The 25,132-nt window shown below is 40.2% G+C and overlaps 1 long non-coding RNA gene across 1 annotated transcript in view; it reads left to right on the top strand.

Moving 5' to 3' along the window:
- The window catches only part of LOC122708986, a 255,778-nt gene that overhangs the window by 230,243 nt on the left and 403 nt on the right, over nt 1–25,132 (top strand). Inside the window, exons 2-4 of the long non-coding RNA XR_006345373.1 lie at nt 18,129–18,418; nt 21,161–21,324; nt 24,047–24,154. This is a non-coding gene — a long non-coding RNA (uncharacterized LOC122708986). The remainder of the gene's footprint in view (nt 1–18,128; nt 18,419–21,160; nt 21,325–24,046; nt 24,155–25,132) is intronic.

Raw genomic sequence — 25,132 nt, forward strand, 5'->3', positions numbered from 1 at the left:
GTAACAGCCTAGAATCAGAACCTCAGAGTGACTTCTGGCCCTAGTTCTGATTTACTCTGTTGATTGAACAAATTACCAAGACTTTGGGGGCCTCAGGTGACCCCACTACATAGTAAATGTATTATGCTAAATAATCTAAGCTTAGTGCATTCACCAGCTCATCCATTTATAAAGTACTTGATCCTGCACTGTGCAGAATACAAGACATTTCTATTATATTATATAAAATCTAGGCACATGCACACACTGATTCCATTACTCAGAATGTGATATGAGCGGCAAATAAAGATACAAAATGGTGAGGGACTGTAGTTGTTCTATTGTGAGTCTAAGCTACTTCTCAATTCTAACCATAGGGCCAGATCTGTCGCTGGTTTCTTCAAGTTCACAAACATATCTTGAAGCATCACCTCTCTGGGGCTCTGTTGTTTTCTCTGGAAAATGAGGCAAATGAATTTAACAGCTATTTAAAAAAAAATTTTTTTTTGGCCACATAACTTTATCACATTTGTCTCTGAACATCATTGTGAATTGGTCAGTGACAATATCCCTGTCATCTTTTGATATATAAGGAGACTGAGGCTCTTAGAGGCTTAAACGCTTACTAGAAGGAAAACCAGGGTATGGATGCTCAGTATAGGACTGTAGATGTAATGCACAGAGAAATAATTGCTGGGTTAATTCTCCAAACTAAAGCTCAGTTTTGCCATCAATATATTCTTCTCCTGATCTAGAACATATCCAGTGGAGGAGATAATGTGTAGTAACACCAGTTTTTTGGTTAATCATCTTCATCTGGGTTTGTGCTTTTAGGATGAACTCAGCCAGACGATGTTTCTTCCTGCCAATAGGTGGCAGAGGAGGCAAATTTGTCTGATAATGGAAATAAAAAATATCTGAAAGGAGGGAGCATGGATTGGGACCTCCTGTTTGGCCAAGCTACATTTAGCATGCACTCACGTTGCAAAGCCCACCACAATGCAGGTTTGAGCAGTTTGCTTGCCTGCTAAGTCACTTCAGTTGTGTCTGACTCTTTGTGACGCTATGGACTGTAGTCTGCCAGGCTCCTCTGTCCAGGGGATTCTCCAGGCAAGAATACTGGAGTGGGTTGCCACACTGTATCTTCTACTGTCACATACACTTATCCTTTTAACTAATTTTAGGCTCTTTTAACTAATTTGAAAAATATCTGCATATTTTGCTTGCTAAACTGAGATCTTGGAGGTCATGACCATAAAATTAGTCATCTTGGTGCTACAGTGCCAAATATAGTAATCATTCATTATTTGTTGCAGAAATGAATTTATTACTAGAGAAATAGGTGACAAGGAGGGACTGGGATGTTTTCTAAACTGCATCATGTTTTTTTAGAGGATGGCTGAGGTGACCACAGAAAAATGAGACACAACAGAAAGTATGGTAATATAGCCTTTGTGACACGTTAGCCGTAGCATATTTCAGAGCCATGTCTTTATTCACATATGACTCTGTCACATGTAATTTAACATCTCTGAGCTTGTTTACTCATGTAAAATGTGAAAAATAATGCTTCAAAGAACCGTCACCAGGTTAAGTAACTAATAATCAGATTTAAGTTATACATTTTAATATAATACACATATATATAAGAATGGTGACTACTTATATTATCTCTGTGACAAACCATTTTCTCTTTGAAATGATATTTGGTATCTTTAGAGTCAGCAAAATTAGCAAACCATCAAAAGAAGTTTATTCTTTTTCTTATATCACCTGATTTTGCTACCAAGGAAATAAAGGCAGTTTTGCAGGTTAAAAATGGTTGATTCACTGAAGCAAAAAATATACTTGCAATTGTGATTTATGTGTATGATTTTTCTCCTATGAACAATTTAGAAATGAATAGGGATTATTTTATGTGGTGTTGATTTTTATGCTGAATTTAAAAAGTGTTTCTGTAAAGATCCTGAATTGTATTCCCTATCTGATCCTAGAGGCTTTTTTTCTAGAATATTTATAAATTAAAATTAAATTTGGTGGAATATAATTAAACATATAACTTTAAGTATAAATTGGGGCCTGTGAAAGTTTGAAGACAAAGAACACTTCTGGCAAAGTGAAAATGCTTGAAATTTGTGGTGGGGCAAGCTGCTTGTGGGCTTCCTGGTGGCTCAGACGGTAAAGAATCCACCTGCAAGTCAGGATACCTGGGTCTGATCCCTGGGTTGGGAAGATCTCTTGGAGGACAGCATGGAAACCCACTTCAGTGTTCTTACCTGGGAAATCCCATGGAGAGAAGAGCCTGGTGGGCTACAGTCCATGGGGTCGCAAAGAAGTCGGACACAACTAAGCATATTGCACGCACACACCACACACACAAGCTGCTTGTAAAATGATTTGGAAACTGTCACTGGAAAATCAGAGGACGGACAGAGTCCGAGTTCAGTTGGCTGTGTTACCAGTGGCTGTGCGGTCTCCTCGCCCAGCTCAGTCCTGGGTCATGGTAGCTGCATCCCTAGCTGGTGGGTTGGAATGCATGTGAGGAGCCAATGTCTCATCAAGCAATAGAACCTGTGCATTCTGGAGCCACACACTAGATCCTACCATCATTGAAAGACCAAAAAACAATACGAGGAAGTGACACAATCTCCACATGCTGAATTCACCCTAATTCCTTAAAGTTATCTTTTTCTTGAGGATATGCAGCCTGCAAAGCCCAATGCTTTAAACATGTACTGTGGTGGTACCATCCTCACCCCCTATCTTAAGCTGTATCCAGAAGGATTTCTTCTGATTTATGTCTGTGGAATGAGATTTTCTTTTCTCGTGCTCGGGAGATTTCCATGGTGTCCTGTGGATGCTTCGAAATGAAGCCTTTCCTTTTTTAATCCTTTCCTTTTCTTAGATAGAATTGCCTTTTGTAATTTCTTCTTCGTTGTTGTTAAAAAAAATTCAGAAGGAAAGGAGAAAAAGATGCAGAAGGAATCTAGCTGATGGCTGCAGCCCAGCTATTCCAGAAGGTAACTCCTGTAACTGGTTGTTAAAAGTGCCATTGTCGTCATTTTCCCCACAGATTGAAATTGACTTTTCCTTGAAACATTTCCCTCTGGGGGCTAGGGAACTTAACCAATTAATTGATTAAAATGAAATAACTGTCTAAACATTTTCAAGTACTGGTTTCAAAGAGAAAAAGGGGTTTTGAAGCATCTCTCTCCTGAACCAAAATCTCGGTTCAGTGCATGAGTGCTGGTGTTTGAATGCTAAATCATTCAAGATCTGTTCTCAATGTACGTTTTTCTCATTGAGAAATCTCACACATGATTTAGCATAAATTATAGCCGAGTGTGATGATCATCCATAAGTGAAATACTCTCAGTTGAGTTAAAATGTTGTTAATTGATTGGGGAAATCTGAAAAAGATCATGTGACGGCCATGTGTAACTACTCAGGAAAAAAAGAAAAAAAAACGGTTTCTAAGGAAATGGACTTTATTCTCAACTGCTGAATGTCCAAGATCTCTACAGTGGTCATTGGAATATTGTGGTGATATGAATGACACAAGTTAGAGTGAGAAAATAATGACCATGAATACAAATAACCAGACTACGGGTATGAGCAAGCTCAAACTCTGCTGATACAAATGTTCTGTAGGAAAATTAGAGACTACTTTGAGAAAATTTAAAAATGTGCCCATTCCTTGGCTCCTCAATTCCATTTTTAAAAATGTATCCTAATGGAATTCAGGATGTATGCAAAGATGCACTTGCAAAGATGTTCATTGTAAAATTATGATAGAAAGTGGAAGCAACTGAACCAGTCAACAAAAGGATAGTTACAATACTGGTTAAATAAATCATGGCATAAATTCCAACAGTGCTATACCACTCAGCTTGAAATGAAGTGAATGGAAACAGGTTAAAAAAGTATACACGCAGCAAACAAAGATCCTGTGCATCGCAATTAAGATCCAACATAGCCAAATAAATAGATGAATATGTGTTGCATGTTTGATAATATTGCAATACTGGCCCGCACTTCTCGACTTTGAGATGGCTCAGAGTCTCCCTGCTGCTGCTGTTGCTAAGTCGCTTCAGTCGTGTCCGACTCTGTGCGACCCCATAGACGGCAGCCCACCAGGCTCCGCCATCCCTGGGATTCTCCAGGCAAGAACACTGGAGTGGGTTGCCATTCCTTCTCCAATGCATGAAAGTGAAAAGTGAAAGTGAAGTCGCTCAGTTGTGTCCAACTCTTAGCGACCCCATGGACTGCAGCCTACCCAGTTCACCTCAAACTAGTCACAGTAACCATCCTGGGCAAAATGCTATTTAGAACATGGAATCTCCTTAGAATCTAAAGATTTTGCAGTGTAACATCTTAACACTTTCTTATTTATCTTTTTTATATGTCTTAAAAATATACTTCCTCAAAATATGATGTTATACATGTTAATGTTTTAAATTAGTATATTTTATTCTTAAAAATGTGTTGGAATAGTTCTTGTGATAATTGTTTATGCAATGGGGAACATCCAGGGCTTGCAATCACTTCTTCAGAAACTGGATTTGTCATGGATTTGAATCACTTTAGAAAGGATACTGGGTAGTGATAGTCAGAATTCTTTGAAGTATGTAGTGAAACAGAGAACCAAATTGCAGTCAGGAAGAAAAAGGAAGTGTACTCCTGTAAGGAGAAAGTCCCTCCATCTTCATTCCTATACAGGTATCCCTAGTAACTACAAAATGTTTTTAAGTTCTATGAATGAGATAGTGTACTCTCTCCCTATCTCCATTATGCCTGGAGTTTAATAGTCATGATCGGGGTCAAAGAAGAGAGCACATGTGAAACAGTCAACATAAGTCACAGCAATATTTTCTTAGATTCATCTCTTAAGGCAAAAAAATTAAAAGCAAAAATAAACAAATGGGACCTAATCAAACTTAAAAGCTTTTGTACAGCAAAGGAAATCATCAACAAAATGAAAAGAACCTGTGAAATGGAAGAAAATATTTGCAAATGACACAACTGGCAAGGGGTTATTTCCCTAATACATTAACAGCTCATACAATGTGATATCAGAAAACTAAGCAACCAAATCAAAAATTGGGTAGAAGACCTAAATAGACATTCCTTGAAAGAAGAAGAGATGGTAAATAAGCACATGAAAAATTTGCTCAACATTGTTAAATTATTAGAGAAATGCCAATCAGAACCATAATGAGGTATTACCTCATACCAGTCAGAATGGCTATCATCAAAAAACCTTCAAAAAACAAATGTTGGAAAGGATGTGGAGAAAGGGATACACTTGTACACTGTTGGTGGGAATGTAAATTGGCGAAGCCATGTGGAAAACAGTATGCTGCTGCTAAGTCGCTTCAGTCGTGTCCGACTCTGTGCGACCCCATAGACGGCAGCCCACCAGGCTCCCCAACCCTGGGACTCTCCAGGCAAGAACACTGAAGTGGGTTGGCATTTCCTTCTCTAATGCATGAAAGTGAAGTCACTCAGTCGTGTCCAACTCTTTGCGACCCCATGGACTGCAGCCTACCAGGCTTCTCCGTCCATGGGATTTTCCAGGCAAGAGTACTGGAGTGGGGTGCCATTGCCTTCTCCGCTACTTAGCCTAGCAGACCTCAAAGTATTACAATAGTATCTCCAAAATTTCCGTGGAATTGCAGTAAATTTTCCATGATATTTCCTTGTAAACATGTCTAGCCCTTCCAAATTCCCATCCTCCCAGATGGGCAGTTAGAGGTTTTTTCCCGCTCTATGGTAATACATTACCCTGTAAAGTCTTTTTCATAGCACTTAGGGTATTATATGATAACTCTTTGTTTTTTTCTTAGACTTTGAGCACTTTGAAGGCTAGGACTATGAATTAGGCATCTCTCCATGTTCAGATCCCATGTCTGCCATAAAATAGGCAATTGATGCATTGAATTCATATGGAATAAATAAGGTGATAATTGTAAGAATTTGACATTCTCCTTGTGAAGAAAGCATAGGCCAGGATGTCCATTTACTGTTAATATAATCTTATGTCTGGACTCATAGTGATAAAAAGCAAGAAAGGGAAGCAATGATATTTTATAGCAATGATATTTATATACACTTACATAAAATATATTTTATAGTGCCCCTTTAATGATATATAAGACTGGAAGAAAATTAGGAGTTTTTCTCTCTATTGTGTAAGTCAGTTTGGAAAATGTGGATACTTTACAAGTCTTTGACTGCTGGAGCATTTATATGCATATGCAGTCACTGCTCAATCTCCTCAGATAACTTCTTTTTCAAAAAAATTGGAGCTAACTTCTGCAAAAAGCTGATACCATTCTGTCACTCAGACATCTAACACTGTATCAGAGTCACTGCACCATATATCAGCCAGCACACCCAAACTTGTCTGGAGCAACGAACAGTCAGAACAACGGCAGATTTCATTTCAAAACAGCAGTGGAATTAAAGAAGCTTTCACTTATCTCAGGCATTAGATAAAACACTGTTTAGTGTATCATTACTAAGAAAAAGTGAAGTCTTTCTGTGTTGTTTCTGTGTTTTTTTTTTCCCTTTTCTGCTCATATCTTTATTTCTATCATCTATGAAGCTGTAGTCATCACACATAATTTAGGGCAAAAATGTCTCATAACGGCAGATTCAAGGAACTCCTAGAAGTATCCTGAAATTCACATAGTAAAACACACTGGGTTAAAATCTTGTCTTTAGCTCCAGGACTTAGAGGCATAAGTTAGACACTTCTCTATTCTTAAAGTTCAACGGCAAAACATGTTAGGTGTAAATTAAGTGTCAGACAATATGTTGGGTTCCTAGGGGGGTGTTTGGAACAGAAGAGGAATAAGTTGAAATGGCTTTTCTTGAAGGGCTCACAGTTTGGTAGTGAAAAAAGACAATATTATACACTATAAGGACGCCCAGAGAGGGCTTTGGGATCCTAGAAGAGGGATGTATATTTTCCTGTATATTCTTTTGCAGTTACATTCATTTTGGGTTTTTTTTTAATCACTTGTAATTCTAGAGTCCTGACTATTATAGTCTTTCAGTCCTGGTAAAACCGAGTCATCATTTGCTACTCCCTGCAACCTATATCATCTCTTCCTGGGATCCATGGTTATGCCCCTAATCTTTGATCTCTGTCCTCCTCTTGGTTTTAGGACAGCTCTCAATACCTACTGTTTTAGGACAGCTCTCAGTACCTACTGCCATTGTAAACAGTGCTGCAATGAAATGGAGTACATGTATCTTTAGCAACCTAAGTGTCCCTTGATAGAGGAATGGATAAAGAAGATATGGTACATATATACAATGGAATATTACTCAGCAATTAAATGGAATGAAACTGTGCCATTTGCAAAGATGTAGATGGACCTAGAGAGCATCATACAGAGTGAAGTAAGTCAGAAAGAGAAAAACAAAATCATATATTACCACATACATATGGAATCTAGAAAAATGGTACCAATGAACCTACCTGCAGGACAGGAACAGAGAGCCAGACCTAGAGAAGGGACTGTGGGCCGAAGGGAGGGTGGGACAAATTGGAAGAGTAGCACTGATGTGTATACACTGCCATGTGTAAAGCAGATAGCTAGTGGGCAGCTGCGGTATACCAGGGAGCTCAGCTCGGTGCTCTGTGATGACCTAGAGGGGTAGGGTTGGGGTGGGGTGGGAGGGAGGCTTACAAAGAAGGAGATACATGTAGCTGATTCACTTTGTTGTATAGCAGAAACCAACACAGCATTGTAAAGCAATTACAATTAAAAAAAAAAATACTGCCAGAATAAAGCTGATATGCCTGGGTTTTGAAACTGGTCATTTGGTTTACCTGGTTCCACACACTTGGATTTTTCACACCAGGTTTTTCCTCTGTCTCTTCATGGGTTGAAACCACAGCAACCCAGTCACAGAATTGGCAAGTTCCTGAATGCAGCTGCCAGGCAAGGGCTTCTGTCTGTTATTTCAAAAGGCCAGTGGATTTATTGTTGTGTCATGGAACTCAAGGGGACACCTAGCCCTCTCTAGTTGCCACTGAAACACACAATTAGGGGAGGTTATGTTCAGTAGAATGGAAATTTAATCAAGCAAATTATTTCATTTACTATTCAATAAGCATTTACTCAGCACTTTCTGGGTGTCAGGCACTGTGCTAGGAATTGGAAATCAAAAATGCTTTTGAAGTGTGCTTTTGATGAAGAATTGGTGCTTTTGAACTGTGTTGTTGGAGAAGACTCTCGAGAGTCCCTTGGACTGCAAGGAGATCAAATCTGTCATTCCTAAAGGACCCCTGGACTGCAATGAGATCAAACCTGTCATTCCTAAAGGAAATCAGTCGTGAATATTCATTGGAAGGACTGATGCTGAAGCTGAAACTCCAATGATGCAAAGAATTGACTCATTGGAAAAGACCCTGATGCCAGGAAAGATTGAAGGCTGGAGAAGGGAAGACAGAGGGATGAGATGGTCGGATGGTATCAATGACTTGATGGACATGAGTTTGAGCAAGCTCTGGGAGTTGGTGATGGACAGGAAAGCCTGGCATGCTACAGTCCATGGGGTCACAAATAGTTGGACACAACTGAGCAAATGAACTGAACTGTCATGAAAGCTAAATAGAGATATTGGGCAGGTAGAGAGCAGATCCAGAGAACTAAAGAAACCTATACAGAAGGGGAACAGTTCGATGGGTCTTAAGAAACAGGACTTCATCAAGGAGTACAGAACAGCCTATTCCAAGGTGTGAGAGTGGAAGAGAAAGAAGTGTGACTTGGGAATGATTTTAGTGTAACTGGGGGAGGAAGAAAGGATTCAAAGTATTGACAAGTTGTGCCTGAGGTCTAAGCGAACTATTCTCCTGCCTGTGCATTTCCTGTTATGTTTTTTCTCTCCTTCCATGGAAGAGAATCTCCACTTCCTCTCTTTCTGCTAGAGACCAGATATTGACTAACTCATTACTCTCTAAATGTAAATTTCAGAATGTTTGGGGAGAAAATGTTACATTCTTGACCGTGACCATGGATGCTAAACTTTACTAGGTGGTATCCAAATAGCCTGAAATAATTAATACAATTATTTGCAAGTGAGATCTACCCAGAAATTTATGTTTGAGTCATTAAAACACTTGGTGCATCTGATTCATCATTTTACCACCATACAAAATGGGACCCTGCATCTTGTAAACAACTCTGGTGATGTACTTTACATCGTAAAAGGATCTTGACAGCTTACAGTCATCAAGGAGAGCCTCTGTGTTCTGAAACTGAAATACTTATATGAAGAGTAAGAAGGTGATTCCTACTCTAAGCATGCACACTTTTGGAATTTTAATTTTTCAAGATTGAAGATGAACAATTTGGAGAAAGATGGACTGAGCTAGTGATTCTCAACCTAAGCTAGATGTAGAGAAGAATCACACATGGAACTTGTTAAAAATAAAGGGGGAAGGATCTGGAAGTCAGAATTAAAAAAAAAAAAATTCCACAGGTGGCTCTTGTGCACAGTCAGGTCTGTAAATTCCAGGGTTGGATGACCTTTCGTGATATGTCTAGTCAGAACACTGTTAGGCAGTTTTCTGGGTGAATAGCTAAATAATGTTAAAAAAAAAAAAAAAAGCCCACCTGAATCTAAATAAACAATACAAATGAATGCATAAGCAAAACAGAAACAGACTCACAGATAAAGAAAACAAGTTTTTGGTTGCCAAATGTGAGATGCGGGGAGGAATAAAACAGGAGTGTGGGGTTAAAGAATACAAAATTCTATGTATAAAATAGGTAGGCAACAAGGATTTACTGTTCTAGCATAGGGAATTAGACCCATTATCTTGTAATAACCTATAATGGAATATAATCTGCAAAAATACTGAATCACTATGCTCTATCCTAGAAATGAACACAATACTGTAAATCAACTGAACTTCAATTAAAAAATCCCCACCTATTCAAGATTGAATTGTATATAAAGAGAATTGGTTGTTAAGACTTCCCTGGTGGTCCAATGGCTAAAACTCCATGTTTCCAACACAGGGGAGCATCCCTGGTCAGGGAACTAGATCCCACATGCCACCACTAAGAGTTCTCATGCCTCAACTAAAGATCCTGAGTGCCTCAACTAACACCCAGCACAACCAAATAAATTAAAAAAAAATTTTTTAAGAGAGAATTTGTTGGAGTAGAATGCCCAAGTGTTTTTTTTTTTTTTAATTATGTAAGGTCATTTTAAAAACCATATTTGACCACTATATACATTATATATAGTTCAGTATAACCAAGCGTGAATCTAGAGTTCACTAGTTGTTTATGTTCCTCCCATTCCTATTAGTAATATACATCTCCCACTTTTGGTCATGGATTCATGACTATTCATCCCCCCAGGCAGACTAAGGTGCTGTTACTTCTCTTGGCGAGAGCAGTAACTTTAAACTGTATAACATCTATGAGAATAAGGGAAGTAAAGATTAACTTCCTGCTGTTGTGAATTTTCACATGGTTGACTGTTTTTTAAAAAGTTGCTGACTGAATGTTAAAGCATTTAACAAAATTTATGAGACCAAACGACTGAGTGTACATGGGTGCACACACATACACATGAGGCTTACGGTAGAAAATCAAATTAAATACAAATGTTAAAATAGCAAAATGTGATATTTGTTCTTTCCCTTACAATGGTTCAAGTGTGTATCTGCTCTAGCAGGGACACAGTTGGTGAGGTCTGGGTTAGTGCCCTACTCCATAGGGAAGGGGGTTAGAGAAAGGAGAAAAGTGTTCTGACAGTCACACCAGAACCAGGTGGCATGAGAGAAGGACATTTTTTTTTAAGGCAGAGGAGGGGCATTGTTATTAGAAAAATAAAAGGTACCTGGCAGATAAAAACAATATAGGTCTCTTACCATTATAAATCAGATTACAATATTGCTTTGTTTTCTCCAGAACTAAAATTTCATCAGGGATACCAAAAAGAGGGCTGCTTCATCTAGCTTTATTTCTGAGCCATTTGAAAATGGAACACAAAGGTTTACATACATTAGCCACTTGGTAAATACCAGAAGAAGAGAAAAGAAGGTGGGTAGACAGGCATTTTCCAGCTTGAAAAAAATTGTGTTGATGTGCTTCAGAGAAGAATATGGTTCCAAATGTATGGTAACTAGATGCAAAAATAATTATAAAACAGTATGGTTTTGTCAGTTAAGTCTTAAGATTTGCATGTGAGATGAAAACGAGTCATTGTTTTGGTTGCTGTCCCAATCAAGTATACTGTTCATATGTGTCAAAGCTGTTTTTATTGAAATAAGCAGAGTCAGGCATTCCACTTTCACTAAGTAACAAATGCCATGAGAAATTACAAGTTGTTATGTGTCATTGGACTAAGCATTTTCTCTTGACACTGTTTCCTAAGGCCAGTGGTTTGTCCAGTAGTAACAATTTATGAACTCAATTGATGACCAAGCCACTAAAGGGCGCCTAACTCCATTTCACTCTTTTCTTCTATTAACTCTCACTTTAATTCTCTGATTTTTTTTTTTTTTCCCCTCATGGTCTCTCCCCATTCTGCACAGTAAAATCCATTCAAAACCTGATTCTCCACTCTTCTCACATTATCAAACTTCTCTAAAGACTTCACTACAATAATTACTTTGCCCCACTTCTCTTTTTCCTTTGTCTTCTTGTCCCTTTTTCCTACAAGTTACTTCCCTATCTCTTGTCAAGATGAATGTCGAGTTGGAGAAGTGAACTGAAAATTGTTTAGAGGAAATGAAAAAAAGATGTTGAGAGAGAAAGTAAAATAAAAATAAGAAATGAAAGCCTTAAAGACAGTCCATTGCTTTGCTATAAAAATAGAGACTAATACAGGCCTTGAAGATTGAAATAAATTAGATGGAAAGGGTCACAGTCACTAGCAATTTGCAAGGCTTTTGAGCTATTCCTTTGGACTTTTAAGACTCCTTTCTGAAGGTGTGTAAAGGGTAAGAGAATTCCTCCAGATGTCTAAAGGGATAGAAACTGTCCTGCTTCTTCTTGCATGGCTTGGAAAGCAACCTTATTGCAAAGGCTCTGCAAAATGAGATGTGGGAGGAGCAAAGAAACAGAAAATCAGCTTTGACACAAGAAAAGAACTTGAAAATGGAAAAACTGAAAAGACAAGCACTGAATAAAACATAGTTGCTTTGATGTCACCTGTGGTTCTCTGTGGACAGAGTTTTCACTGAAGGCATAAAGTAAGGAGGTCATGGTGTTAAAGACTCTTTGGTGAAGGGTAAAGGTTTAGGCAGCTGTCTTTAGGGTTCGTTCCATCATTTTGTGAGGTTCACTTTTATTTTTATTAGTGAAAGCAAATATAAGTTACCATCTAAATTTAGACCAGCTGACCAAAGATACTGGTTTCGAGGCTTGGACATCCTACTCTGGCAAATCCAAGGTCTTTGCCTGAAGAAGGGATATTTAGTGAGTCAGGGGAAATAAAGTTTGTTTTAATTTCAGATGCAGTAAACACTAGTCTGAGTGACTTGTACCAGCGGTGATTTCTTTTTTTTTTTTTTTTGAATGATAATTTTATTTTATTTTATTTTTTTTTTTAAGAGGTAAACTTTCTTTTTTTTTTATTTTTTTTTTAAATTTTTTTATTAGTTGGAGGCTAATTACTTCACAACATTTCATTATTAGAGAAATGCAAATCAAAACCACAATGAGGTACCATTACACACCAGTCAGGATGGCTGCTATCCAAAAGTCTACAAGCAATAAATGCTGGAGAGGGTGTGGAGAAAAGGGAACCCTCTTACACTGTTGGTGGGAATGCAAACTAGTCCAGCGGTGATTTCTAATATGATCTCACAAGTGTGAAACGGGGAGAAGACAATGATCAGGCCTTTTAATGACCCAATATAGTAAATGCCTACTTGTCATTCATATTACATATCCATCTCAAGTCAGTAGGCATGTCCTGCCCATTGGAGCCACTTAAGGACACAGGGTGGTGAGATGCCATCTTGATACATATTTTTATAATCACCAAAGCAAGGAAAGAAGATACAGTAAATCATACACTGACTCTCATTTAAAGTTTCTGCCTGAAAGTGACACGTTACTTCTGCTCATAATAGAAAAGCAAGTCATAGGACCACATGTAACCTCAAAGCAGGAAGAGAAGGGCAATCCTCACACCTAATCACAGAATAGGAAGTTTTGCAAGCAATTCCATTGTTGACCATGCAAAGCAAAAGCCATTTAATGTAATTTAAATGAACTCATGTGAAGAGCACAGGTATAGGACTTACCTATACCTGTGGTAAGGTAAGAGTGACTTACCCTATCGTATTAAATGTATAAGTAGTCACTGACCCTCAACCCAAACTTCAAAGCCTCAACTCTTAGCAAGCTCCTAAGTGTTAGAGAGTAGTTTCTCCTTCTAATGACATATTTCTGCACATTTTTATCTTGGAGTCAGAGGGTACCATTCTTTGGCCTCTAGAGTTAATGCTTCTTTTCCTTTTTTTCCCATCTTCGCCTCAGTCTTATTGATACTGGCATTACCCATTTCTCTTAAGATAAATCTCTCCAGACTTCCCTGGTGGTCCATTGGTTAAGATTCAGTGCTTCCACTGCAGGGAGCACAGGTTCGATTCCTGGATGGGTGGACCAGTATCCCACATGCCACACGATGCAGCCAGAAAATTAAAAACAAAATCTCTCCTACAGTTGCCTCGTATGTCATCTGGTTTCATGACCCGGGTAAATGTAGTATTCAGCAGACTAATTCCTACTGTGTTGTTCAATCTAATGTGGGAGACTTCCTAGATTTCCTTCCCTCTCACTCCCTTTTTTCTTCTACCGCATCTTACTCCTTCCTTGAATGAGGTCTTGGGTAAAAATCAAAAATGGTTGAGGGTCTGTTGGCAAAATACTTGAAGTGCTGTTATGCTGCTGCTACTGTTAAGTCACTTCAGTCGTGGCCAACTCTGTGCGACCCCATAGATGGCAGCCCACCAGGCTCCCCTGTCCCTGGGATTCTCCAGGCAAGAACACCGGAGTGGGTTGCCATTGCCTTCTCCAATGCATAAAAGTGAAAAGTGAAAGTGAAGTCGCTCAGTCACGTCTGACTCTTTGCGACCCCATGGACTGCAGCCTACCAGGCTCCTCCGTCCATGGGATTTTCAAGGCAAGAGTACTGGAGTGGGTTTCCATTGCCTTCTCCGAGTGCTGTTATGAGAGGGGGTCAAATCAAGGTATTGCATCTCCCAGCTGCAGCAAAGCCTGGAGTGGTGGAAGTGATGTTATTCTTTGTCTCTGTGAGGTAGTCTTATTAATTTGCATGCATTTGTTCCCTCTTGAAACACTGGGGGAACATTTTTCTGCTTCCTTGTTTCTCCAATTGCAATGTTATAAGGGTTTGTTTTTCTATAGTTTAAGTTTATGGTATAGGTTTTGGCTCAAATGCAAAACTTTCCTAATCCCTTGAAGTTCCTGAGGGGTCAAAAAACCTGCTGACACCCTGAGAAATGGAGTATTTCCTGCCATATCAGTAAACAAGGATGTCACAGTCATCAGTGATTGCAGCCCTTCAATGCAGGTTCCTGAGCCCTAAATCTTCCCAACCCAGGGATCAAACCCAGGTCTCCTGGGTTTGTGGGTGGATTCTTTTCCAGCTGAGCCACCAGGAAAGCCCAAGAATACTGGAATGGATAGCCTATCGTTTCTCCAGGGGATCTTCCCAACCCAGGAATCGAACCAGAGTCTCCTGCATTGCAGACAGATTCTTCAACAACTGAACTACCAGGGACATCCCTAAAGGCACTCGGGAAGGAGAATACCTGGGAACTAGCAGCCATTAGGACTGCAACTACTCCCTATGGGGAGCCCCAAGGGAGCTCAGGATGTGAAATACACAGGATACTGAGATGCACATGAAAGGAATGATTTCAGTGAACCCAGACTTTTGCGTCTTCCCACACATTGAGGAATACTAAATTCCTTAACTTGGGATATCTGTTTTTCTTTAATTAGCAGTAATCTTTTGATGAAGAGATTACCTGTCCTTTGTTGCAAAATTTCTGTATAATCTGGCTCCTCTCCTCACCTCCTCAGAGCAATTCTCTCAGGGTTACTTGAGAGGCTGTCTCCTAGGCTTGATGTTCTAAAATTTCCCACGGAATAAAACAGAACTCTCAACTTTTAGATTGTGAATATTTTATAAGTTGACTGCACACACACCCAGACACACACACACACATGCACGCACGCACAACTACACAACTTCCTAGGGAGATTCTTTTTATGGCCAGACTGTCACAAAGAACTTCAACCTTCAAATGCTTGCCTGAGGCCTTTCCATTCCTGGGACTGTGACTACCGCCTAAAGCAGGGTAAACAAAGTTCTGGTCTTTTTAACTTTATAGTAGGGGTGTCATAAAGGCTATTTCATGGTTCCCATTTTAGCTATTGTTTTGCTTTGGAGAGAATGCAGAATGGGACTTGGAAAGAATAAGACATCAGCCACACACACTCAAGTACCATCTTCTTAAAATATCTCCTCATAGAAACATTTGCTCTCCCATCTGAAGGGATAATTCTTGATGGGAGAATACATTTTTGTCTATTCCTAGGCTTATTTATGGCTTTGTGATATTCTTTCCTTGGGCTACTTCCTGCCCAAGTTCTCTCCTTTCCGTGATAATACAAAAATAATTATTTTAAGTGACTTTCTTGAACACTTACGGTATGCCAGATTCTGTGTTAAGCACTTTATGCATATTATTTCCTTTACTTCTCCTTACAGGCCCATGTGTAGGTGTTGTTTCAGTTTTATAGATTCCAACTCCAAGATTACCAAAGACTGAGAAAAAGAGTCTGATTTTTTTTCTTGTAGATTCTATTTTTTTACATTATTTATTTTAATTGGAGGCTAATTACTTTATAATATTGTGGTGGTTTTTGCCATACATTGACATGAATCAGCCATGGGTGTATATGTGTCCCCCATCCTGAACCCCTCTCCCACCTCCCTCCCCATCCCATCCCTCTGGGTTGTCCCAGTGCACTGGCTTTGAGTGGCCGCTTTCATGCATCGAACTTGGACTGGTCATCTGTTTCACATATGGTAATATACATGTTTCAGTGCTATTCTCTGAAATCATCCCACCCTCGCCTTCTCCCACAGAGTCCAAAGTCTGTTCTTTACATTTGTGTCTCTTTTGCTGTCTCGTATATTGGGTCATCATTACCATCTTTCTAAATTCCATATATATGCATTAATATACTGTATTGGTGCTTTTCTTTCTGACTTACTTCACTCTGTATAATAGGCTCAAGTTTCATCCACCTCATTAGAACCGATTCAAATATGTTCTTTTTAACAGCTGAGTACTATTCCACTGTGAATATGTACCACAGCTTTCTTATCCATTCATCTGCTGATGGACATCTAGTTGTTTCCATGTCCTAGCTATTGTAAACAGTGCTGCAATGAACATTGGGGTGCACATGTAGGAGAGTCTGGTTTTGAATTGAGGTCTTTCTTACTCAGTTCATATGCTTCATTACATATATAGTTTTGTGACTATCCTTCCTCTGTCCAACTATGGCTCCCAATTCTTTATATTTTCTTACTTAATAATAGTATTGGATGATACTTAAGTGATCTCTATGTGCCCAGCCTTTTAAGAACAAACAGGAAAAAACAACCAATGGAGAAAAGCCAACAAACAAAGGAAAATCCAATAACCCAATATTAAATAGAAATTTCATACTATAGTTTTATCTGCCAGCCATTCCATTGAGATGGTGACTATTATACCGGGAATGAATCAATTGCCCCTTTGGCTAGTCTCAGTTTCCAGGCCGAGCATGTCTCTACACTGAATGTAGTTTAGACCTTTAACCAAAGTCATTGACTTCATCTGGGGCTCATCAAAGGAAACCCCAATAGGAAAAACACAGGGGGGAAAACTAAACAATGATGTGTATCAGCTTTCAATATGAAACGCAACCAAGGGATTCTTAAAGATAATTTTAATCAGGCTCATTCTTACCTTCCGGGGCATCAGAGCAAGCCATGACACTTTTACCATGATGCACGAAAAATCAGAGAAGGGACATTAAAAGCTATTTGAACAACCCCCTCAAAGTGTAAAGACATAGAAACTCAAGCAGAAGCAGTTAAATGGCATATTCAACAGGAGTGGGATAAGTTACCCCACTGTACCTGTGGGTAGTAGGCAGCTGTTAGGACTAGGACTCCATGCCTGAGTTACAAACTCAGCTCTGTCATTCCCAGTGGTGTGTCTATGGGAAGGAGATTTCATTTTTGTCCTTTCACAGGTATCGAATAAAATAACACCTCTTTTCTTTTTGTTGCTGGTGAGTGAAATAACCCATGTAAATCTGACTTTTAAAATACTAATATAAATATAAAGAATTGTTATTTTATCTGTACCAGGCTGCTTCGGTTACCTTTGCCCTGTCTCTTTTGCTTCCTCTGTCTCTAAATTCTTACCTGTCTACTGTTCGGTGCTTCTTTATCTGTAGTAAACCAATTGTTTTGTAATTTTAGAGTATAAACAGGCTTATGAGAAAGGTCCAGAAGAAGGGTTTGATTGGCTACTTACATTCCATTAGTGTATTCAGTGTCCCATGTGGGAGTGACAGCCGCTTACCTCCCAGTTCAGAGATTTTTGTGCCCACTAAACATGATGGTCAGGAAACCTAGATGTGATTAGTAGTGTCACATATGGGTTAAAATTACAGGTTTTGGCTAAAAACATCCTGGGTGGAGTGAAAGCTCTGAGAATGTCTAGTTTTGTGACTTTCAGCAAATTATTCAATCTTTCTGAGTCATGTTTTCCTCATGTTAAAAGTGGATGGGTCAATGTCAGCTCAACAGTTGTAACAAAGGTACCACTGTAGTGGGAGATGTTGGTGATGGGGAAGTCAGCGCGTGTGGGGGAGCAGGGAATTTACAGGAAATCTCTTTTTCTCAATTTTTCTGTGAACCTAAAACAGTCTAAAACTACATCTTCAAATAATAAAAGATACACAGTTTTTGCTGCCCTTAGTAGGGTTGCTGGGAGAAGGATGTAATGATAACTGTATGTAAAGAGATCATTGTGTTCCTAAAACACAGCTATGAATTCTCTCACACAGCTCTCATCCGTACTTGAGTGTACGGCCCTCCTCTTCAGACTTGGACAAGACTTTGTGACGATCTGGATGGAGAGAATGCAGCAAAGGGGGACAGCGTGGTGTTCAAGCCAAGAATGGAAAAGATCATGCAGCTTTTGCCTGCCTTCTCTTGGGATTCTGAGAATCAACATATGCCAAGGAAAAAGCCTAACTTATGCAAATTCACTATTTGGAGAGACCCCAAAGAATAAAGGGAGAGAGAGATGTGCTCCTGTTGGTCCTTTTGAGTCTTCTAGCTGAGGTACCACCAGGTAAGTGAAGAAGCTCTCAAGAAGACCCCAGCCCTGGGACTTCCCCAGCCGTCCAGTAGCAAAGATTTCATGCTCCTAATGCTGGAGCCCAGGTTCCGTTTCTGGTCCGGGAACTAGACCCCACATGCTGGAACTATGAGTTTGCATGTGGCAACTGAGAGTTCACAGGCCAGAGGTAAAATCCCATGTGCTACAACTAAGACCTGCTGCAGCCAAACAAATAAATATTAAAAAAAAAAAAAGCGACCCCAGCCCGAACCTTTGTCTGCCTGCATTTGTCTGAGAGACCCTCAGCATGAATCACCCAAGCCCAGTCAACCCTCAGAACCTTGAGAAATAATAATAATAATAAACTATTGGTGTTTAAGTCTTCATTTTTGTTAACACCCAAGGTATTACTCTGAGTCTGTCTCTGTATCCTTAACTCATTTAACCCTCCCAGATCTGTTATTTTTCCCATTTTACATATTGGGTAGTTCATGTACAGAGAAGTTAAATGCATCAGGTGTGTTTTTTTCTGTGTAACAAATAACCTCAAATCTAGTAACTCAAAAAATAATAATTCTGCTGATCTGGGTCTGGTTGATGTCAGCTGGCCTTATTCATGTATCTGTACTTAGCTGCTGACTCACTGGGGGTGGGAAGTCTGTCATGGCCTCACTCACACTTTCGGCCTTTCATGAGTTATCTGGGGGTACTGGGGTGACTGGACCACGTCATCTCTCATCACTTCACAGGCCAAGTCTGGGGTTGTTCACACGGTGGTGGCAGTTTTCCGGGAGAATGAGTGAAGCATTCAAGGGCTCCTGAGGTCTAACCTCGAGACTGGTACAGTGCCACTTCTGCCATATTTGTTCATTAGAGCAGTTCAGAGTGACAACCCAGAGCCGGGGGAGGGGGGGGGTGAGGAAAATAGAATCTGCCTCTTGATGGCAAAGCATTTTTCAAAGGGCAAGGGTATAAGGAGGGAGATTCCTGGGCCATTTTGCAACAGTTGGCCATATTATATAACTCACCCATTGTCACACAGGTTGTAAGTGACAGAGCCAGGATCTGAATTCAGCAGCAGGGCTCCAAAAAGCATATTTTTACTACTCTACCGCCCTACTTCTGAGTATCTGAAATCAATTATTCTTGGTGAAACCACCTGAAAAGACAAGTTGGCCCTATATCAGATTAGGAGCCCAAAGCTATCAGAGTATGTTAGAATAGAGAGTTTGCATCTTTGCTTAACTACTCACCAACTCTTTGTTCTTGGGTAAATTACTCAAACCCCTGGAATATCAGTGTCCTCCAATGAAAAATGATACTTTTTGCAAGATTTAAATAGGATAATAAGGTACATTCAGTTCTACTATAATGCAACATATGCATTTCCTAAAGTCACTGTGCTGTGCAGAAGTACACAAACCACAAACTTACAGGAGAAATGAGGTTAGAAGCACAACACTAAAACACTGGTGAAACACAAAAAAGAGGAGGATACTTTAATGGAAATACTAGAGCAATTTTACATGATAAGTGGTTAAGAAATACATAGATACTACAGTAAATATGGCCCTGTGAAAAGACCTGGAGTTGGCTGTGAAACTGGGTGCCAGAGGGTTGCAGCTTGTGGGTTATGGTGGAGCAGTGGATGGGTTGGGAGTGGTGGTTTAGTACCTAAGCTGTGTCTGACTCTTATGACCCCATGGACTGTAGCCTACCAGACTCCTCTGTCCATGGGATTTTCCAGACAAGAATACTGGAGTGGGTAGCCATTTCCTTCTCCAGGGGATCTTCCCGACCCAGGGATTGAACCCAGGCCCACTGTACTGCAGTCAATCTCCTGCATTGCAGGTGGATTCTTTACGGACCAAGCCACCAGGGAAGCCAGATTGGTGGTGAGGGGGTGTGTGTATCTGAAATTGGAAAGAAAGTTGTGACACTGGATATGGATGAGTTGACTCATGTGGTGAACTGAGGCAGCTGGTAGAGATCTGATCTATGTCCATGTATACACTTTGTATATTCATAGCGGTTGGATTCCATTGAGTTTTTGCTTTGGCCTAGGGGTTCCTGCAGACAAAGTTGTGTATAAGCAAATGAATTCGCAGTATGTTCAAACTGTTCCCTAATATATGGTTCTTAAACAAGTTTAGTGTTTTCAAAACAAGCATTTAAGCAGAATTGACTGTGAAGTTAGCATACATCCAGCACTTATTACCACTCAATAAATATTAATATTAGCTCATTACTGTTAATAATAAGGGCTCACTGAACATAGAAAAAAGGCACACCCTATTCAATGGCATTAATATATGTAAAGGCAGAATATGTGGGTGTCCAGCAAGGAATCTAGAAAAGGGAAGGCCAGTGAACAGGAATTGTCTATGTGTTTCCAGCACTGGCCAGAGAATCCAAGTGTCCTGCCTTCCTGGCAGGTCAATCCCAGTTTGGAGATGGATGGGTCAGCTTTAATGACACCAGATCTTAAGGTCATCCAACTTCCCCCTCCTGCTCCAATCCATACGTGCCAAGTCTGTGACTACCCACCAAACTTTGGATTATGATTGACCTCCTCATGTCTTTAGCAGGCTGCCTTCTCCTGCTGACATAAATGTTCGGAACCGTTTGGCAGTTACATTTCTTAGTATAAATTGGTAAATTGGCAGTCTGCTTTGTACATCAGTCTCTTGTAAATTCCTGGGGATTAATCAACTACAAGCACACTGACACATTTCATTTTCTGGATCTGCAAAGCTGAGGAGCAGATGCTGGAATGCTGTGACCCTGAGAAGTGACTGCGCCCTGCCAGGCCTGACAGCTGCCTCCCCAGATGACACATTTACCCCTCCTCCAACTGCAAGTGTGCTGGCACGGAACTGCATTGGACCTGAACACACGTGCATGGGAGCAGCTAGAAGGTAGGCGCTGTTTAAGGCTCCATCTCTTGTGGAATTAGGACCATTTTCTTTGTTCATTAGTCATTCATTTCAGTAGCTGGGATCTGAACCTCAAGGCATAGCATCTTTACTTACAAGACTTGGATTTTGGATAGCTGACTTTGAATGAATTTGCACCTGCAAAAACTGATTTTTCTCTTTCTTCAGGGGGTAAATTACCTTAGAAAGAAAAAGAGCATGACATTCAGCTGTCTACTCTATTCCCTATTCATTTTGAACCAAACCTGAACTAACAAAAGCAGGCATGATTAGTGTCATCAAAGACAGAACTTGGAGAGAAATAGACTCTTCTCTTATGTTTTTCATTGCAATACTGTCAGACTTCTAACTCCATGATTGGGTCTGAAGTGCACTATTTTTGAAGATGCTAGGTTTGCAATCTTTTTTATTAGCAGGTGAGAAAACCTGTCGGCTTTACCTATGGATGAACACATACAGTACAAACAAACCGAAAATTTGTACAAAGATGTTTGCAGATATTTGTTATAGTTTGAAGGCAAAGATAATCAGCCAATTAAGTAAACTGGAGCCATGACCGTTCTCTGAAATTTCTTAAAACTTGTAATGTTCAATATATCAATATTTGTCATAAGAATACCTTAATATTTAAACTAATTCATTTTGTATATTCCATTTTTTCTATGGTTGCATGCATTTTCATTATCTTGAAGTATTCACTCAATAACAATGATTTTTTCAACAAACCTTTAGTAAGTGCATTAATTGAATTCTAGGCATCATGTTATGTCCCAAAGATATAACAATTGTGATCATTGACCTCTAGGAGCTTGCTGTTGGCTTGACACAAAGTACAAATCAATGAATGCTTCTATAAATCATTCATTCATGGATTCACAAATCTTTATTGAACACCTAAATGTCAGGAATTATTCTAAACATTGAGAATGCAACAATAAACCCAAGATACAAGGTCCCTGCTTTAGCAAGCTGGCATTGTTGGAGACAGCTAATGAATAAGTGAACAAATAAACAAGATAATTTCAGATGGCCATGAGAGCTATGAATAAAATAAAGTGGGTGAACTGATATAGAATGATGCACTAGAGAGTGTAGCACTTTGCTGGGATCATTAGCAACAGCTTCTCTGAGTAGGTGACATCTGTACTGAGATATGAATATGAGGAAGTGGCCAGCGGGGAAGATCTGGAAGAGGAGTTTTCCATGCAGGGGAGCTATAATTTCAAAAGCCCTGAGAGGAGAACAAGTTTGGCATGACGCTGTAAGCGAGGCAGCATGGCTGGAGCAGGACTTTGTATGACATGGGGTCCTAGTTGCAGGCAGAGACCTCGAGACCACAGTAAAGCACTGAAGTTTTATCCTAAATGTGATAGGAGCTGCTGTGGTGGGGAGTTGTTGAAAATGGAAATAGCCTGACTCAAGATCATGTTGGCAATTTGTGCAGGGGCTAGATGGAAGTGGGTTGACAAGGTGGTTTTTGCTCTAACCCATGGGGAGATGGGTGAGCACAATCTCTGCAGAGTCGAGTTACAATGTGATCGGTGTGATAATGCTGTATATAAACAGAGCCATGAGAGCACAGATGCAAGTGAGTTTAATTCTGCTTTGAAATGTTGGGACTTCATCAGGAAGGGCTTGTGGACTGCTACATGTGAGACTAAAGCAGGGATTGGAAAATTTCTGTGGAGGATCAAAGGGAAACATTTTAGGCTCTGAGAGATGTTGCTTCAACGAATCGATTTTGTTGTTGAAGCTCAAAAGCAGTCATAGATGATGCGTGTAAATAAACAGGTGTGGCTGTGTTTTAATAAAACTTTATTGACAAAAACAGGCAGCCAATAGATTTGGCCAGTGGGCTGTGGTTTGGCAACCTCTGGGGTAGAGGTTATCATTTCCAGCACTGCTGAGTTTCTTCTTATCCTCCATGTTTTATGCCATTTCTCTCTACTCTCACTCTTCTGGTTTCATTTATATTAACTCTGAGAACCCAGATGTTTTTGCTACCTTATTGAAATAACTTACAGCATCATCAACCATGATGTCCCTCACTGCCCAAAATTTTGCTTAAAGGATTGGCCTGACGGCCTGTGATAATATGGTCTGAAACCTGCCCAGAACTCACATAAGTTTCTTAGTGGAAAGCCAACAGCAGTCTTCATTTCTTAATCACTGCTTTATCTCTTGAGTTCATTTTCTGGTACTGAAACTGATTGATTACAAAGATATTGGAGTCATATTTTATTAGTCACGGTCTTCAGCTCCTATATGCAATCACATATACAGTTCTAGTGGCTCTTTCTCATGAAGTTTTCCATCCAGCTCAACATTAGTATGATCCATAACTCAATATTACCCTCAACATAGGTCATGATTCAACCAGGAAAAAAAAATACTGTAAATATTTAACAGAGTGAATGGGTATCACCAATGATGAAGCTAAAAATCTATATAGGGAGCAGTCAGATAGCTCAGACATCAGCAACAGCAAGAAGCTGCTAGCAGCTGTAGGCAGGGGTCTGGGGTTACTGTAGCCCAAGGACTAAAGTCACCAGTCAGAAAGTAGAATTCCTGTCACTTGGCAGGAGCTGGAGCAATAGAAGAGACATGGTCAATGGCTGAGATGATGCCCAAGATAGTGAAGTAGAGGGAAAAATCACTTGGGTTCTTTCTTTGACTCCACAATCACCTGCCTGTCTTTCCACAGGCCAGGCGTTTGCCAGAAGCCAGCTGACACATGAGCCTGTGAAACAACGTGAGACACAGCAGAGCAGAGAAGGGGAAGGGAGCAGATCCGAGGGACATAAAGACCAAAGTAAGCAAGGGACTTGATAGCCTTTCCTAGATGGAAAGCTAAATGGAAACACACACACACAGAATCAGAGGCAACCATCAGCTGGGCAGAGACAAGAGCAGGGGGCCTGGAATCAGAGGGTTTTCTACTCACAGATACAGGGTAAAGTGTGCTTATCACAGGCAGTTATAATAACAAAAATATGCAGCAGTTGGCCTCACAAACCTAAGTATTTCCAAAATGTACTTAGAAGGACAGTTACCAGAGACGTCTCCTGCCCCCCACCCACCCCACCGCCAGAGGGACTCACCACCAAGATGGAAGGAAGCCCACCTCCTTGCCAGCTTTCCCAGGCCCATTTACTGCCCATCTGTGATGGGAGCTGTTGAAGGAAAAGAGTTTGGAATTTGTCCAACCAGGCACTACGGACAGATTGCCTCAGAGCCAGCAGTGACCCAGAACTTCCTTGTCATTCATAGCTGAAGGCACAGCCTCAGCTGAGTTCAGTCCAGCTGGCCTGGGATATCCTTGCTTGGTGATGGAGAATCTCTCCAAATTAGCAGCTTCAGCTTTCACACTGTAATTTTGTGTAAACATAGCCCTGACACAACCTGGATAAGTGAGAGGGTGATGAAATACGTGTGACATGAGCATTTTCATTCCTAAATCCACCAACAAACAACCCTTCCTCAATCCATAGGGATGCCCCTGGTAGTTATGCCAGAAGCAAGTCCTTGCTGACTTCTTTCACTGCCCAGTGCCCTTCAATACCAGGATCTAGCCCTCCAACCCTTGGGTGATGGCATAAAAGAATGATGTCAGTAAGATCTCAGTGGTTCTCCTGAGGGAACTCCCTCTCAAAGAGGTATCTCTTAAGAAACAAACTCATGGTTCTCTTTCCCAGACCCAGGAAAAAATAGTTTAGTTGCCTGGAAGAGGTCATCAGTGACTCCTGATGACCTGGGAACATGACAAAAGCAGTTGCAGTAGTTTGGTTTA

Source organism: Cervus elaphus, chromosome 15, assembly GCF_910594005.1.
Source record: "Cervus elaphus chromosome 15, mCerEla1.1, whole genome shotgun sequence".
Lineage (NCBI taxonomy): Eukaryota > Metazoa > Chordata > Mammalia > Artiodactyla > Cervidae > Cervus > Cervus elaphus.